The following is an 18425-nucleotide window of genomic DNA, read 5'->3' on the forward strand; positions in this document are numbered from 1 at the left end:
CAAGTCATTGAAAAAGGATGGAATCACATAGAATTTGAACTACTTCACTCAATTTTCAAAGGCTCTTTAATGTGTACATGGTAAGGAGGATGACCCAATAGAGACTCAACAACTCAATTTTGGTGTTGATCCAACATGCCATGCAAATCAACCGAAAAACAACGCGTGGAGGCCCTCTCCTTCCTCTAATTTTTCAAACTCCATTATAAAGAGTATAGATAATAGACTATTGAATAATAGAAAAAATTTATTGTGTACCCCAGTGCGCAAGAAAAACCTAGGTTTAGTATAATCCCACCCACACATTTTCTCAGATATATCCAATGCACCTTGGAGGCCCTTGCCAAGTGACATAAGGAAAGGGCTTGGAGGGCGGGGGGGAGGGGGAGACCAAGGCAAAGAAACAAAGAGAGTGGATTGGGTGCCAAGAAAAGGGTATCTCTCTCTCTCTCTCTCTCTCTCTCTCTCTCTCTCTCTCCATCCATATGAAAGGCCACACGCTCGTAAGATTTCATTTGAATGTTAGGACACCCATAACAATTAGAGGAAAAAGCTTAGTCTTAAAGCACATGTCAAACATGTTTGTGAAGGCTATATTTTGGGTAAGATGCAACGTTCAAAGTTTCCAAAGGATGGTTTAGTTAGGGCCACATGCAGGTTGCAGCTTGTGCATAGTGATTTTTGTGGGTCATGCAAACTCCATTCTTGGGAAATTACCTTTACTTTGTGACTTTGATCGATGATTACTCAAGAGGCATGCATGGGTGTATTCTCTTAAGGCAAAGTACAAAGTTTTTGTGTGCTTCAAGAAATTTTTAGTTGAAAATTTCTAGCTATGGCTGAAAATGTCTCAAAATGTACTATGGGCACCCTCTGTTCCGATCGAGGGGGGAAGTATATGTCTCATGAATGTAATGCATTTTTGGTTAGTCATGGGATAAAACACCAATGTAGATTCTTGTATGCACCTCAGCAAAATGGTGTTGTTGAGAGGAAAAACATGTCTCTTATGAAAATGGCAAGATGTATGGTCAAAAGTCAAGCTTTACCACATTTTTTTTGGCTTGAGGCTATTATGTGTGCCACCCATATACATAACAGGTGTCCTACTAAAGCTTTGCAATTTATGACTCTATATGAAGCATGGCATGATAGAAAGCCTTCTATTGAGAACATGCCTATTTTTGTTTGTTTGGCGTAAGCTTTGGTGCCACAAACGCAACGAAAAAAAATGGATGATAAGGCTATCAAATGTATTTTTATTGGTTATCGTGTTGGAAAAACAGGTTACAGGTTGTATCATCCACAAACAAAGTTTATCTTGGTTTCACGGGATGTTGTGCTTGGGGAAGATTATGTTAAGCCCTTGTCATGTACTAGAGATAGTAATGTAAGCTCACAGGACATTTATGACACTTTGTTGCCTCTTTTCAGTGGTGGAAGTTTGAATGTAGATTCCAATGAGGAAAATGTACAGCCTATGGGGGTTTTTGAAAATGTCACAGATCAGCCTATTACTAATGAAAATGTACATGATGTACTTGATGAGGAAAGGGCTGAGAATGAACAGGCTAGAGGTATGCCTAAATGGTTGGTGCATACTTTGCGAGACAATAAATTGGATGCACCTTTGTCTAGTCGTACTCGTTCAAGTTCTCTTCATGCATCTTATCCATTAGATTATGATGCTTTGGTTGTGTCTAGCTTACGTGATGTTGAGGAACCTATGTCTTTTGATGAAGCACAGGATTCAATACATTGGATGGCTATCATGCAATCAAAATATGATGCACTTATAAAAAGTGACACATGGACTTTACGTGATTTGCCTCATGGAAAAAAGGCCATTGGTATGAAGTGGGTTTACAAGTTGAAACTCAAGCCGGAAGGTGAGATTGATCACTATAAGGCTCGCCTTGTTGCAAAGGGTTATGCACATCAAAAAGGCATAGATTATGAAGAGACTTTTGCTCCCAGTTGTTGTATGACTACTGTGCATTTTCTATGTGCATTGGCAGCTCATTTTGGTTGGGATGTATATCAATCAAACATTGACTGATTTCTTGTATGGTGACATATTTGAGGAAGTTTATGTAATGCAGCCTCATGATTTTTTCATTAAAGGGCAGGAAGATAAAGTGTGCAAATGTAAGGAAGTTTTTATGGGTCTCAAGGAGGTCACTATGACAAATCATTGCCTATCACATGCATTCAAAAAAAGGTATTTGCAAAAAAAATAAACTTCCAAAAGAGCAGTTTTTAAGAGTGTATAAATAAATTCACCTTAGGAGATTCAATCTTTTAAAAGTTTTCCATAAGATTGTACATGTGCATTGAGAGTGGTGGAGTGGTTAAGTGAAGTCAAGTAGATTGTTTTGGCCCAACAGACCTGGGCTCAAATCTTGGCGCCTCCCCCCTTTTTCAAACAACTTGCCTTTAATTTTTTGGACCGGCCTAGGTACCTTCTCTTATCATTGTTTCCTTTAATGCAAAATTTGCAAGCCCAAAATCGATCTATGTTATTCTTACAGAAGTTTTCAAGCGCCCAAAAATGATTTGCTTTACTCTTCGTCAAAAGTTCCAAGCACTCCAAATCGATTTTGAAATATACAACATAGTTCTGCATCATCCTCCCCCATTGTTGTGTACACATGTTTGCTAGCACCTCTAGGGAGCATTTGAAGATTTCTCTATACAAATGCTTGCTAGCACCTCTAGGAAGAATTTGAAGAAATTTTGATCACACAACCTAATTATTGGATGGAGCTTCAACTCAAGATCAACTATTTCAACACGGAGTGAAAGAAGAGCATACGGGGATGGCAAAGAGAGCATGCTCTCTTGTACTATGAAGCTGTGAGCACATTCAAGGTAAGACGTTTTTATTTTCTTGAATGGTTTCTTTCTCATGCATTCTCTCTTTTGCAACTTGACTACCTGCATGCATGTAAATGAATGTGCATGTATTCACACACTCTTGCCACTATTCATGCATGCGAACATGCGCACGCGCACATACACACGCAAAATACACATTGATTCGTTCATAGTTGTGGGAAAATTTGAAATGGAACAGAAACAAAAATAGATACAAAAATAAAAACAATACTTTTAGGGAAAAGGTGATACAAAAATGCTACTTCAGCATAGGGAAAGTGGGTTGTGCTTTCTCTATGCTCAGATCCTTGGTACCCCTTCTCAAATCCTTTTGGTTGCAGTTGGGAGCTTCATTCGTAGAAAGAGACTATTTTCTAGCCCCACATCTTTATCTACATCATCCTAATAGGCACAATAAATTAACGTTTGGAGGTTACCCATTCACTAAAAAGTTGTTTACCTTTGCTTTGTGGTTCATTAGGGAAATTTTGGACTCTCAAATGGGCCCTATAAGGAATTTGACTTTCTCCCTCTTGTCCAAAATTGGCATGGTAAAAATTTTACAAATGAAATAAAAACTTGTCGGACCTTTTGGATTTAGAATGCACCCATCAATATCTGTCCATTCATATATGGCATGCCATCAGATTCCTTATATTCTAGAAGATTTCATTTTTTTAATGTGACAACTCCGTCTTATAAATGGAATCTCTCCCCGCATTTCAGCTTCAGTGGGGAGGCCATAACTTCTACAAATCAACTCCACATTTGTCAGAGTTTGGGGATACTTTCTAAGATATTTCCAATGATATGTTGGTTGATAGGGTTTTGACAGAGCATTTATGTACTTCAATGGGTTTCCCACTTTGGACAAGAGAGGCAAAGTCAAACCTCCTTATAGGGCCCCTTTGAGAGTCCAAATTTTCCCCAATGTGAGATTTTGATCTTACTAACTTTCATTTTCTTTCTTTTATAAGAGTGTGCTTTGTTGTAGCTTCTCTAATGGATTTCCATCTAAAGAGGGTTTCTATGCAGTGCCATCCACAACTGGACACACTTAGATTGTCAGCTAGATGGCATTGTTCTATAAGATCTAGGTTATAAATGATGATAATGATGAAGAGCTTGGTCTTGTGAGACTAAAGGGCAATAAAGGTAAGTCCACTTTTGGGGAGGTTCATGCAAAAAATGAGGGAGATGAGCTTGTGGATGGATGCTTTGACTTCATCAAGGAGAACTATATTATAAAGAAATGACAAAAAGAGCGATGGACACTCATCAATAAGGTTCAAGTTTGCATCAAAAGGATGTTGAAATCACTCAAGAGACTACTTCTTCAAGTAAGCGAAGCTGCTTAAGTCACATTGACGAGGAGAAAGAGGATCACCCAAAAGACCTCACTACCAAGCTTGCAAGTACATTGCTAAGTGAAACGGTTCTTGAGAAATGGAAAAATGAATGTACCAAAATAAGAGTAAAGCTAAAACAAATGAAGGCCTTAAGGGATGACAGGTTTGAACTACATAGTGAAGACTTCAATGGGCAACCCCAAGAACAATACTAGTGTAATGAATGTGGCTATTTGTATGGGAAAGGTTCAATTGAAGGAAAGCATGAAGCTTACAATTGTCTTTCTAATTTCACAAGGACCCATATCTTGGAGATCAATAGACATGAGAAAAACTATTTGGCATTTTTTGGTCTTAGAAAAGTGGCCACACAAGGTGTACCAGCTGAGCGACAACAAGGCGATAGAGAAAAACTTGAGGCTGTAATAGAGAAGTTGAACTCTTTGATGGGGATAAATGAAGGTAATATATCTATCTTACTTGCATGTGACAAGTTCATTGATTGATCTGCTTACCTTAGCTTTATGTATTGCAATTTCATGTAGGTTGGGAATTTGAAATTGTTGCAGCCACATTGCATGAATTTAATGATAAAAGTTTTGTTTGTGTGAGATGCAAGAATGATGACACATGGCTCCGTTTGTGCCCTCCACGGTCATACTTGTCTAATCTACTTATAGAGTTCACAAAGTCAATCTTTCACGCTATGGCATTGATGAAGGAGGACAAAAATTCAGCCCAACACTTACACGCTTATGTGGGCATCCTTGGAAGAACAAAGAGCATGATCCAAAACAAACTTCTCTTAGCAAGTTTGTGGTTTCTAGAAAGCCTGCAGGCTCAAAATAGGGTGATGCCTCTCCTTCTTCTTACAACCATGCAAAAAGTGAGAATTTAGTCTTAAGTTTGAAACTTTTATGTTGGGGTTTGTGGGTCCGTGACATCAAATTAACAACAGGATTGTTATTTTGAAGCCTTTGTTAGATGATCAATGTGGTGGAAAGCTTTGGTTTGCTGAGCCTTCCACAAAGGCAACCTTTAGTGATGGAAATTTTTATTTTTGCATAGATGGTTGCTTTTGCACACTAATTGCCCACGTGTTTCCAGTAGTGGGTTTCCCTTTGAAGGTTTTGCATGTGACCATTGCAAGGGCATACCTAAGCTTCTAGATTTTAAAATGAGGTTGTATAGAGAGATAATGTCCAAGAAAAAAAGAGGTAGTAGAGGAACCAATTTTGGAAGGAGACTAGACTATCTCACTAGAAAAGAGCTTAGACAAGAAACTATTTATGTTAAGAAGAATGCAAGAGATCTCACCCTTAAGCCGTGGTGGAAAAAGTCATAGGCTGCTATCCTTTCTGTGAAATTACACACAATAAGGGGAAAATATGGAGTCCATCAATCAAAAGGATGTAAAGAGGTTTTGTAACAACATAGTAGAAGACCACATGATAGGGAAATTTGGTGGTAAGCTTGCTTTATGGGACTTCCTTCAAGATGTAGCCACAAACATGCTAAAGAAGAAGGAAAGGAAAAAGATATAATGCAAACACAAAGGTTTTTTTTGAAGTTGCAAAGATGTGGGGTGGACCAAGGCTACATGATTTCCTTGCTAGAAACTTTACTGGTTCTTCACTTTCTACAACAAAGAGAGGCCACGACTTGCTACACAATTCTTGCCAGGCATACAAGGTTATGTTTTTGATGCCATTGCTGAAATCTATCAAAAGGAGAAAGAAAAGCATGGAATCACATCTCTTGTTCCTTTGACTTTGGTAGAGGATGAGACCACCATAAAGAAGAGGATAAGGTAAAGTCAAAATTTTGGAATACATATTCTAATAAGGGTTATTCTAAACTTCAGTACTAGTCTTGATACACTTATGTTTCCAACATCTCAATGTAGGTTGAATCCAAACGATGACACCCTCATTGGATTTGATAGACACAAGGTTGAGGACCATGAATGTGGAACTTCAAGACTGATGAAAGTTGGAGTGCAAATGGCTATCTATGACATAATTATCAAAGCATTTGAGAATCATGTCATCGGTGGTTATGCGCGTGTTTTGAAAGTGTGGATTTTGTCCTAAAGTTTGAATGAAGGAGGGAAGAGGAGAAATTATCCCACATGTAATGGATTCAAGCTGTAGAGCTACTTAAAGCTCACTTTCATGAATAAACAACATATTTCAAGTTTGCACTACATGCTTGTCTATGGTGAGCGTGTGCTAAGCTAAGTCAATATGCAAGATTGTGTTTATGCATCCAAGCTAATCTATCTTGGAACCTAAGTCACTTGAGTGATAATCTTGTTTACACACACTTGCACTATGTTTCTCTTTCATCTACCCTAGCTAGCAAGATCCCATTCTTATCAAGTGGTATGAAAGCCACGGGTATGTTAGCTAGGTTTTCTATTATGCATTTGCATGTTTGTACAGTTAGCATTCCTTAATTTTCATTACTTAGATCCATTAGATGTTATTTTCTATTGAATATCACATGCCTAGTTAGTACTCCACTGGCTAGCATGAGCATGTTCTTGAGTTAAAGACTCTTGGGCCACTACTCACACTGGCCAATTGAAAGCCTAATTAGCATTAGAGTGCATTAATTTGGCATCAAGAACTTGCATTTTGCATTCAATAGTTGCTCCTTATTTAGAAAATTTTGCATTTTCAATTTGGTGTGTGGCATAGCCCCATTTGAGTTCTTCCCACATCAAGCCAATCCATGCTCAAATCGCCCTTCATTTGCACATTCTAGACCTTGATTGATTTTTTCTCTCTTGCACACCCCAATCTCTAGAATTCCTGCCATCGCAGGGGCTCAAAATTGTGTGTGTGTGTGTGTGTGTGTGTGTGTGTGTGTGTGTGTGCACGTGCGTATTCAATGGCTACTTTGTGTTTGAGGGGCACAAACCTACCCGTTGTCCGGCCAACCTGCCCATCTTGCTGGCCCCGCTTGCCCATCTTGACCCCACCTTCTCGGAGGCTACTCGCTACCCAACAAAAATGACCATAGGAGGCAATCCCGCATCACTGTCTCAAAGCCTCCTAAGGGGCCTCCATTGGGCCTAGCTAAGGAGCCATTCCCTTGAGAGTCTTAAGCCCAAGGCATGCTCTTCGAGCCAGCAAGCAGCATTCAAGGCTTCAAACTTTTCAAGGGCTTCAACAAAGCATTTGAAAAGCTTTCACTTCAAAGAAAATCCTCAAAATATTTCACTTTGAACATTCAAAGGGAGTCCTAAGCCCCAAGTGGAAAGCTTTGAGATAAAGCAAAGAAGGCTTCTCAAAGGCAAAGCGAGCATTCAAAGAAAGTCCAAAGCAAGCCTTTAAAATTCTCTCACTTTGTCTTTGTGAAGAGGAGCTTCACTCCAAGTGAAGAGGAGCTTTACAAAGGATCTCTCTCTCTCTCTCTCTCTCTCTCTCTCTCTCTCTCATTAATTTTCAAAATCTTGCAGCTAAGCACAATAACTTGCAAAGAAATTTCCTATCATCTCCTAAGGGGTAATTTGTGCTCGTGTAAAGAGGTAGAGACTGGCTAGGAGGAGAGTCTCCTAAACTAAGAACCCTCTATTAGCACAAATGGGGGAGAAGGGAATAGAAAAGTACAACAAGGAAGGGTTTCACACCCAGCAAACAAAGTTAAGGGTATACCTCATGTGAAAATGCTTATGGTCTATTATCATCACTACCTTAGAGCAACGAGCCAAAACCGATGGAGTGCACACTAGGGCATCTACACTCATAGCAAATGCACAGAATTTGGCCAAAAACGAACAAGCATTAGGAAGTTGGCTAAAGACAAACAAGCATTAGAGATTATCATCACTTCCTTGCATGACAACTATGTGCATTTCATAGATGAATGTAAGCATGACATGAAGCTTGGCATGCCCTAGAAAGTAATTTTGGAGCCAGGGCTAAAAGAAGTAAGGTTAGTCTCAAAAGAAAACTTTACAAGCTCACTATGGTTGAAGGGGAGTACATTGCTAGCATAGTAAATAGGCTAAAGAGCATTGTCATGCAGCTCACTTACGTCCAATGCAAAGTACCAAAAGATGACAAAGTGGTTGTGCTTTTGAGTGCACTTTCACCCTCTTATGACCACTTAGTCTCCAATCTTGAAGAAAAAGAACTGGCTCCACCCTTTCTAGATGTCATTAACTCAATTCAAGCAGAAGAAACAAATCAAAAAGACTCAATTAACATCATCAGGAGGGGATTTTGTCACGTCATCCTCAAGGGGAAGATATTCACCATCAACATCATCAACTGGATGAAAGTGTTATGAATGTGGAAGAATAGGACACGTAGCAAAATATTTCTACACAAACAAACCTTGTAACAAATGCAGTAAGAAGGAACATCTTCTTCTTGATGCTACTCAAATGGAAGCAGTAGCAGTGGAGAAAGCAGCAGTATTAGAAGCAACAATAGAAGCTACAAAGGGAAGAGACCTATCAAATGATTAGCTCACATGGTAGAGGACAAAGAAGAAGACAAAGGAAAGAACAACCTTGTCTTCTATGATAACATACTTTGAAATTGCAGCCTCTCTATTTGTAGGGGAGGACTTTTCTTTTACTATGTGGATATTCCCATCCTATGTGGATTTTGTCATCCTGTGTGGATTTTACCATCCTGTGTGGATATCAACGTATCATCCTTAGTGGATATTGCATCTTCAGTATTTTCCAAATCCCAAGGGGAGGACTGTAAAGTGTGGGTTTTGTCCTAAAGTCTGAGTGAAGGCCAGTGAAGGAGGGAAGAGGGGGAATTATCCGACATGTAATGTAGTCAAGCTTTAGAGCTACTTAAATCTCACTTTCATGAATAAAAAAACAAAATTCAAGTTTTCACTACATGCTTGTCTATGGCGAGCTTGTGCTAAGCTAAGTCAATAGTCAAGATTGTGTTTATGAGTCCAAGATAATCTATCTTGGAACCTAATTCACTTGAGTGATAATCTTGCTTACACACACTCACAAACTTGCACTATGCTTCTTTTTCATCCACCCTAGCTAGCATGATCCCATTCCCATCATGTTTTTGTGGAAAACCTGCTTTATGAAGCACTACCACAACTAGTTTTGGTGGCTCATTCCACTTGCAATTAATTTGATGCACATTTTGTCCACAAGCAGTGGGCTTAAATCTTGAGCTTGTGGGATGAGAATCTAAAGCCTACAAATGGTTCAATTATTGGGCATGCCTCTCATGGTGATAGACGTCGAAGAGCCTTGATGCTAATTGATTATGTTCATAAGAATGGCACTAGATTCTAGATTGGATGAGATGGATGGCCTCTTTCAACCAAAATCAAGGATGGAGATGTGTTGAGCATGCATGATCAGGACTTTGTACACAATGGAAATAATATTGTCAATGTTCTTGATAAGCCAAAGTGCCAAATATCTCTTCGTCATCATGATTTCTGGGTAACCTTAAACCATGTCATCATTGTGTCCTTGTTGATAAGCATATGCTTAAGGAAGCAAATATCAAGCGACATGACCGCCAAAATTTGGTAGAAGCTCAAAGAATATGTAGCAGGAAAGTGCAAGAATGTTTGGGAGAGCTAGAAAAAAATGGCCAACAAAGAAGAGAGTGTAGTATGATAGGGACACAAGCCTTTCTTGAAATTATTGGAGACTACATTGACATGTTTTTGTCTTCGCACTTGAACATGGGGGAAGAGAGTCCAATTAGCACCCAAAATGGCTTTCTTTTTCTAGATTTGGAGATCTTGGATACAACAACATTCATAATATACACTTTCAACAAATTTTATTAGTAAAGAGGCATTTTTGGATGTACTAGTCTCATGCCACTTTACGGTTTTTTTAATCAAACAATTTAATGACTTTCACTCAAATGTCAAGTGTCCTCTACATCTCATTGGCTCAGAGGCAGCTGAAATATTCTTTAGCAAAGTCAAAAGCATGGTTGGGCAAGAGTGCACTTAAAATATGATGGACAGGATACATACAATAGGAATCTTGAATAGGCTTACACATTTTGAATGCAAAGATGATGGTGTGGTATTCATAAGAGCTCACAAGAAGCAAGAGCACATATGGAGGGAGTTAAATCGCAAAGAAGACATGCAAGAAGCCAACATAGGTGACTATAATTGTGTTTCAACCGATGCAAATGTCATTGTTTCTTTACGAAAAGGTTTACGAAGTGCTCACAAACTTTGTGAACACTTGCACATGAGGCCAAAAGGAAAAGGAGACCAGAAGTGGTGGTTCCAGCCTTGGTCAATTGGAGTGTTTGGTTGATGCATATGCAATGTCAAATTTGCAAGATTTTGACACAGACAAGGAATCTCCTACGTACTTCCATGGATATCTAGATGAAGATGCTGCTACAAGTGAGTTTGGGCATATTATTGAATCCATTCTAGATGAGGAAGAAGAGGTGAGTCATGTTGTTGAAGTTGACGACAACAAATTTCTTCTTAAGTCTACTCTAGTGAGTCACCTCAATAGAAATCCAACACTATCTAAAGATAAACTTACAAGAGTACGACAAGGAGTGTACAACGCCAAAGAAGAAGAAATAAGTCATGCAAGGACAAGTGAAAACTTATTTGGTATTGGTTCTGATTGTGTTGTGTTCTTTCAAGAACAAAATCATGCATGGGAAGGTGACAAGGTCATACAAGCCAAGTTCCTCAAGAGGAAAGAAAAAATTTGAAAGTAGTTGGTACTTGAGACGAGCTCAAAAGATGAGGAGAATGGTTGGTGGGGCAAATCTTGATATGTGAGCATTATTGCATTATTGCACTCACAAACCTTACATATGATTCTGGAAACAACAAATATGAACCTGATGAGAATGACTGGAAGGTCTTCAATGATTTTGAGAGAGACCACTAAAGACAGGCAAGGTGTGCATTACTATTTTCATCTTGGTTTGGTGAGCTTTAGTAAATAAGATGTTAAAATTATAGTACAATATTGCCATGTCTATGGTGTGATTATTGTTTTATCATTTGTAAGATTTTGAGCCATAAGGAGGTGCTGATTGATCAACTTTTTTCTCCATTCAAAATTTGGAATGGGTGGAGATAGAGCCTATGTTTATATGTATACCTATTTTCCATTTTGATGTGCACTTTGATCACAATTTTATCACACATGGCTTTGGGATATCTCGTAAAATTAGTCATAGTTGAGTTGTGATACAGTTGGGGTTGATACAAGATGTACAGTTTTTCATATATAATGGTTTACTTGTTGGTGTCATTTTTTAGCATATTTGCATTGGTGTTGCACCAATAGTTTATGAGATTCATGCCTGGGATATGGTCTCATAGAACGGATTGATCATAGGATATGCCCAATGTGATTGCTACAAGGAAGATCTCGACTAATCTCAGTTGAAGCTAGTTGAAGGTGACTTCCTCGCTTTGTGTATGGAATGTCATCACATGAAGTGTGTTTATTGTAGGATATGCACAAAGTGATTGTGTCCTATAGCCTTTTTTCAACAAAGTGAAGACCTTTCTCCAAATGGAATCACCAATACATGCATCTCAAATGCATGTAGCATTGTGCAAGTTGTTGACATGGGCAAGAGAATTCATGAGGGAATTTCCAGTCAAGGTTTTCTGTAGAACCATGACTTTCTTGGTGGTGTTTTGGTTGGCATGTATACCAGGAGTAGCGTCTTTTTTATCAACTTCCAAAGAATCCATGGGCTGTTTCAACATATGCAAAGCAACAATTTCTCCATATAGGAACATCAATGCATTTGCAATGTCCTAGTTTGTAGCGCTTCTCCTCAATATGATTGCTGCTGTAAAGAAGCTGTGGACGACCTTGATGCTAAGTGAAGGTGTCTTCATCACTTTGTTTTGGGAATGTTTTCACTTGAAACATGTTTAATGTAGGGAATGCACTAAATGGATGTGAGCTGTTTTCAGCAAAGTGAAAACCTTTCTCCAAATGGAATCACCAACACGCCTACACCTTGAATGCATGTGGCGTTGTGCAAGACATTGACATGGGCAAGAGAATTCATGATGAAATTTACGGTCAAGGGCTGCTATTTCCGGTCAGTAGCTATTGCAAAACCATGCATCATGATTTGACTGGTGGTATTTTTGTTGACATGTATACCAAGTGCGGCATCCTCTTGATGGTGAGAGAATTCTCAATGAGATCATTAGTTAGGGTTTGTTGTAGAAACATGTCTTGATTCACAGTGCTTTCATTGATATGTATTCCCAAAGCGAAGGAGCTATTGTAGAGACATGTCCTGCTTCATAGTGCCTTCATTGGTTTGTATGCCAAATGTGCGGGGGTTGTTGTAGAGACATGCCCTGCTTCACAATGATTTTGTTGGTATGTATGCAAGATGTCCATGGGTTGTTCTAGAGACATGTCCTGCTTTACAGTTCTTTCATTAGCATGTATGCAATGAAATGTTTTCCTTTGAACACATTGAAATGTCGTTTCTTCAAACAAGTTGATTGCAGGGTATGCCAAATGCGACATCTTTGGGAAATCTTGAAACATTATTGACAACTTACTCACTAGGTTGTCATCACTTAGAGCACATTGATTGGAAAATATGCCCACAAGGTTGTAGCAAAGGAAGCTCTGGCTGTTTTCATCAAGTGCAAATTGAGGTCTCCCCACTATAATCATTGTTGTTATTGTGCTCAAATCTAGTGGATGAGACATGAATGCTTTTTACTAGCATCACTTAAAATTAGGGCAATTCATTGGATGGAGAGCACTAAATTTATGTAGGAGATGTTGTCTCTTGAAACACGTTGATTGTAGGGTATGCCCAACATGACTTTGGCAAAGAAGCTCTGGAATGTTTTCAGTAGATGCAAAGTAAAGGCATTGCACCTTGAAGTCTACGGCATTGTGCAAGATAGTCACATGGCCCATAGAAATTCTCATAGGTATGGTATGCTGATAGATTTTTGGATCAACACTCTTGAGATCCTTATAAGACAAAGCAAAGATATCTTGGTATTCTTTAAGTAAGCTTAATAAAATTTCTTCTTCTTCTTCTCTCAGGTCGTTTGCAATGTAGACAGGTCTAGGCTCTTCTCCTGGCTTGATTAGATCTATCTTTTTTGCATTTTCACGTCCTTCGTAGGACTCGCCATGTTTTCTTAGTTCCCTGATAGGTTGTTCGAGGATGATCTTTCGGTCTTAGAGAGTATATTTCTTGTAATGGGATGGAACACTCATTGCATCACTCATTTTTTCAAAAAAAAAAATATTTAAAAGAAGATGTCTCAGTTTTTCAATGATACAGGTTCGCATAGCGCGCATATTCAACACCTATGGCCTTAGAATGTGCTTTGATGATGGTAGAGTCATAAGCAATTTTGTTGCCCAGGTTTGTATTGGCACTAATACATTATAGTTGAATTTGTTGATCTTTTGAATCACTGATAGAGAGCAATGGATGAGATGCATAGGCTCTTCATCGAAAGACGTTAAGTGTATATAGAGATGGCAACAAAAAAGACGCTTTCAATATATTTCAGATCGGGTATAAGTTGTTTATGTGGTAACTATTATTCAAATGATTATTGTTTTATCATTTGTAAGATTTTGAGCCGCAAGGAGGTGCTGATTGATCAACTTTTTTCTCCATTCAAAATTTGGAATGGGTGGAGATAGAGTCTATGTTTATATGTATACCTATTTTCCATTTTGATGTGCTCTTTGATCACAATTTTATCACACATGGCTTTGGGATATCTCGTATAATTATTCATAGTTGAGTTGTGATACAGTTGGGGTTGATACAAGATGTACAATTTTGCATATATAATGGTTTCCTTGTTGGTGTCATTTATTAGCATATTTGTGTTGGTGTTGCACCAATAGTTTATGAGCTTCATGCCTGGGATATGGTCTCATAGAACGGATTGATCATAGGATATGCCCAATGTGATTGCTAATAGGAAGATCTCGACTATTCTCAGCTGAAGCTAGTTGAAGGTGCCTTCATCGCTTTGTGTCTGGAATGTCGTCACATGAAGTGTGTTTATTGTAGGATATGCACAAAGTGATTGTGGCCTATAGCCTTTTTTCAACAAAGTGAAGACCATTCTCCAAATGGAATCACCAATACATGCATCTCAAATGCATGTAGCATTGTGAAAGTTGTTGACATGGGCAAGAGAATTCATGAGGGAATTTCCAGTCAAGGTTTGTTGTAGAACCATGACTTTCTCGGTGGTGTTTTGGTTGGCATGTATACCAGGAGTAGCGTCTTTTTTATCAACATCCAAAGAATCCATGGGCTGTTTCAACATATGCAAAGCAACAATTTCTCCATATAGAATCATCAATGCATTTGCAATGTCCTAGTTTGTAGCGCTTCTCCTCAATATGATTGCTGCTGTAAAGAAGCTGTGGATGACGCAGATGCTAAGTGAAGGTGTCTTCATCACTTTGTTTTGGGAATGTTTTCACTTGAAACATGTTTAATGTAGGGAATGCACTAAATGGATGTGAGCTGTTTTCAGCAAAGTGAAAAGATTTCTCCAAATGGAATCACCAACGAGCCTGCACCTTGAATGCATGTGGCATTGTGCAAGATATTGACATGGGCAAGAGAATTCATGATGAAATTTCTTGTCAAGGGCTGCTATAGAACCATGACTTGCTGGTCAGTAGCTATTGCAAAACCATGCATCATGATTTGGCTGGTGGTATTTTTGTTGACATGTATACCAAGTGCGGCATCCTCTTGATGGTGAGAGAATTCTCAATGAGATCATTAGTTAGGGTTTGTTGTAGAAACATGTCCTGATTCACAGTGCTTTCATTGATATGTATTCCCAAAGCGAAGGAGCTATTGTAGAGACATGTCCTACTTCATAGTGCTTTCATTGGTATGTATGCCAAATGTGCGGGGGTTGTTGTAGAGACATGCCCTGCTTCACAATGCTTTTGTTGGTATGTATGCAAGATGTCCATGGGTTGTTCTAGATACATGTTTTGCTTTACAGTTCTTTCATTAGCATGTATGCAATGAAATGTTCTCCTTCGAACACACTGAAATGTCATTTCTTCAAACAAGTTGATTGCAGGGTATGCCAAATGCGACATCTTTGGGAAATCTTGAAACATTATTGACAACTTACTCACTAGGTTTTCATCACTTAGAGCACATTGATTGGAAAATATGCCCACAAGGTTGTAGCAAAGGAAGCTCTGGCTGTTTTCATCAAGTGCAAATTGAGGTCTCCCCACTATAATCATTGTTGTTATTGTGCTCAAATCTAGTGGATGAGACATGAATGCTTTTTACTAGCATCACTTAAAATTAGGGCAATTCATTGGATGCAGAGCACTAAATTTATGTAGGAGATGTTATCTCTTCAAACACGTTGATTGTAGGGTATGCCCAACATGCCTTTGACAAAGAAGCTCTGGAATGTTTTCAGCAGATGCAAAGTAAAGGAATTGCACCTTGAAGTCCTACAGCATTGTGCAAGACAGTCACATGGCCCATAGAAATTCTCATAGGTATGGTATGCTGATAGATTTCTGGATCAACACCCTTGAGATCCTTATAAGACAAAGCAAAGATATCTTGGTATTCTTTAAGTAAGCTTAATAAAAGCTCTTCTTCGTCTTCTGTCAGGTCGTTTGCAATGTAGACAGGTCTAGGCTCTTCTCCTGGCTTGATTAGATCTATCTTTTTTGCATTTTCACGTCCTTCGTAGGACTCTCCATGTTTCCTTAGTTCCTTGACAGGTTGTTCGAGGATGATCTTTCGGTCTTAGAGAGTATATTTCTTGTAATGGGATGGAACACTCATTACATCACTCATTTTGTCAAAAAATAAATAAATTAAAAGAAGATGTCTCAGTTTTTCAATGATACAGGTTCGCATAGCACGCATATTCAACACCTATGGCCTTAGAGTGTGCGTTGATGATGGTAGAGTCATAAGCAATTTTGTTGCCCAGGTTTGTATTGGCACTAATACATTATAGTTGAATTTGTTGAGCTTTTGAATCACTGATAGAGAGCAATGGATGAGATGCATAGGCTCTTCATCGAAAGCCGTTAACTGTATATAGAGATGGCAACAAACAAGAAGCTTTCGATATATTTCAGATCTGGTATAAGTTGTTTATGTGGTAACTGTTATTCAAATGAGACCTTTATTGAATGTGTACCATGCAATGGTTGTCAAAATGCTTTAGTATACATATACCAAATGAATTATTTCCCCTTATTTGTATCAAGTTGAGGATCTCATGTAGCTTATGGAAAGTGAACACTTTGGTCACTTCCATCTTGGAAAGCCTCGGGGAATTTACAATGTTGGAACTTGTGCAAGTAAGTGTAGAGTTATCTCTGCTTGCGTTTTTTTTTCTAGTGCAATTGTTTTGAATTTATACATACGTAGGTTTTTAAGGAAGTGATAGATCCTCAAGCATAGATAAAGTTTATGGATAATATAGAAGACAATCCCACAAGCTCAATCTTGATATTACCAAGGCTAATAATTTACAGCATTGGGAGCCAAAAATACATTGAAGGAGGGACTTCCTTTGAAGGTTGAAGATTTTCAACAAAGGATTTTGGAAGACTATATGGGATCACAAATATGATTGAGATCAATAGGTATCTTTTGCTTAGATTTTTTGAAAATTCCTTGTACACTTAATTCAAGATCTATACAAGCTACTGTATATCTACCTAATTTCTCTTAAATCTTTTGATACAAGGATGAGTTCCTTACGTCATTTGTTTTTTGGTGCCACGCATACCCCATTTTTGAGATTTTCCATGTATCAAATGTCTACATAATGTGTTCTTGAGTAGTCTTAGTTTGTGAAGCAAGCATATCACTTATTTCTTTTTATATATTTTAAGCAGGTATGGTCTTATTACTGGTTTTTCACTTTGGTGGCCTTTAATTTTTTGCATTGTGTGCCAAGGTTTGTTCTACAGGCATAGTGCACATGATAAGTATTTCATTTCTAGCTAGATGTTTATAAGCCAGGCTGGACAACCCATACAACTTAGATGCCCTATGGCACAGAGTCACATGGTTGAGACAAATTCACGATGATTTCTAGTTAGGGTTGTTATGGAAACATGTCTCACATTGGTAGTGCTTTGGTCGACATGTATCCCAAATGAAAAAAAAAAAATCCGAAAGAAGAGCAGATTCTTGATAGCTTAGTGTCTAGGATGTCATCTCCTGCAAATTTTTGATTCCCAGATTTTGCCCAAGATGACTTTGGCAAAGAAGGTATGGGTTGCTTTCAATGGATGCAAAGTGTTTTTTGGCCAATGGCATGCAGAGGCCACTCCAAAAAAAATTGGAATGGCCTCTACGCATTGTTCTCCAAGAAAATTGGAGAACGGTGCACAGAGGCCATTCCAAATTTTCTTTGCACGTCATTTGCCAAAAATATGGACATGTGCACCCTTTTACATTATCCATCCTTGCCGCTTAGTTACAATCCACAGTATCTTTGTATCCTAGGATCCACTGACTTTCTAGAAAATTAGCTTCATTAACATTCAAGGTTATTGATTGTTTCTTAGTGGTTTTCTTTTGTACCTTTTCACACCATTCTATCACGTCACATACTGTTGTAACTTTTGGTCTCGTAGGTCATTTTGGCCTCTTGCAGAAATTATTATCATATTTCCTTTCATTTCATCTCTCTCTCTCTCTCTATCTCTCTCTCTCTCTCTCTCTCTCTCTCTCTCTCTCTCTCTCTCTCTCTCTCTCTCTCTCTCTCTCTCTCTCTCTCTTTGGACTTGCATATACCAAGTTTGAGAGGCTGGTATTGCTTTTAAAAAAGAAACTCTAGCACTAGTCATCTTTAAAACAATATGAAGCAAGTGCAATTGCAATGCAAATGTGGTAGGTCACATTTGGAAATTCTTATGGACTTTTGGTCTTAAAATTCTTGTGTGATTCACTTGCATTCTTCTTGTTTGATTGTAATGAGGTGTTTCTTTAGAAATATATTATACCTTGCTTGACCTTTTCGGCCCCTTGGTCAAAGTCAACCTAGCCAAAACAGACATAAAAATAGGCGAATGGGTGCAAAATCAACTCATTTTCCCGCTTCATAGATGAGTAGCTTATAGCAAGCTTAGTAGACATAGTGTTGCTCATGGACAAGGAACTCTAGCTCTGATGGTGTAGTGCAATTAGCCTACAT

The 18425-nt window shown here is 38.5% G+C and overlaps 1 pseudogene; it reads left to right on the top strand.

Moving 5' to 3' along the window:
• The first annotated feature begins 5804 nt into the window (after nt 1–5804).
• On the top strand, nt 5805–10936 carry LOC147419882 (uncharacterized; annotated as a pseudogene).
• The last annotated feature ends 7489 nt before the right edge of the window (nt 10937–18425 follow it).

The sequence above is a fragment of the Adiantum capillus-veneris genome, chromosome 29 (genome assembly GCF_014529385.1).
Source record: "Adiantum capillus-veneris isolate H3 chromosome 29, ASM1452938v2, whole genome shotgun sequence".
NCBI classification, from domain to species: domain Eukaryota; kingdom Viridiplantae; phylum Streptophyta; class Polypodiopsida; order Polypodiales; family Pteridaceae; genus Adiantum; species Adiantum capillus-veneris.